Genomic DNA, 958 nt, shown 5'->3' with positions numbered 1-958 from the left:
AATGTGTGTTCAGCTGTAAGAATCAAACAAACATGCATTGATTAAAGCATGACTTTATCAGTGTTATTTTAGTATTATTTATATACTATTAAAATATTCATTTATATTTGGAGTTAATTTTCAGTTTTCATTTAAATTTCATTTAAATCATTTAATTTTAAATTTACTTTAATTTTAATGCTTGTTTTTTTTTTTATTATAATTTTTTTATATTTATAAAATTTTTTTTTCCGTTTTAGTTTTAGTACTTCAATTTAAAGATACACCATATAACTGTTGGCCCTCTAGCAGTTGGAAAATGAAACGCATGCATCTTGCAAAAGGAACATGCATGGGCGAAGGAAGTATGCATGCAACGTCCTGCGAAATCCATCCCAACAGCTCTAAAATATAAATTATTATTATTATAGGTTTATCAGAGTGTATTTTGTGAAGTAAAGACATGGTTTGGACTGGTCATTAATAACATTTTGTTTTGGTTTTGTTTAGTAAAAAAGTAACAATGTAGATTTAAACTGATTTATTTCAGTTATGTATTTATATTTCATTTTATTTCAGCTATATTTCAATTAATAGTTTCAGTTTTATAACAGCACTTGACTTTGTATTTTGGTATTGCATCAGCTAAGCAGCGATATCATAGTTAATTAAAACTAAAACCATTAAAAAATACATTACTTGACCATTAACTTTAAAAAAAAATTTAAAACATAAGCTTATTTTATTTCAGGTAGTTGCCAATGCAACATCTCTCATTTAGTTTATCTTTATGTACTAAAAAAACTAAAACTGAAAAAAAAGTAACAAAACTTTAACTAATATTAAAATGAAAATATTAAAATAGAAACTAATTCAAATTATTAAGGAAAACTATAATAGTATGTCGATACTAAAATAACACTGCAAATTAAATAACTAGTACAATAGGGAATAAAAACTTTAAGAGTAACAGATGAAT

The 958-nt window shown here is 23.9% G+C and overlaps 1 protein-coding gene across 5 annotated transcripts in view; it reads left to right on the top strand.

The window, feature by feature from the left end:
- hexa (hexosaminidase A (alpha polypeptide)) overlaps positions 1-958 on the top strand; it is a 27564-nt gene that overhangs the window by 23738 nt on the left and 2868 nt on the right. The gene's annotated exons all lie outside the window — the stretch shown is intronic.

This window comes from Sinocyclocheilus rhinocerous, unplaced genomic scaffold (genome assembly GCF_001515625.1).
Source record: "Sinocyclocheilus rhinocerous isolate Xijiao unplaced genomic scaffold, SAMN03320098_v1.1 scaffold4964, whole genome shotgun sequence".
NCBI lineage: Eukaryota > Metazoa > Chordata > Actinopteri > Cypriniformes > Cyprinidae > Sinocyclocheilus > Sinocyclocheilus rhinocerous.
The sequence above is the reverse complement of the archived record's forward strand: the minus strand, read 5'-3'. Positions and strand labels throughout refer to the sequence as shown.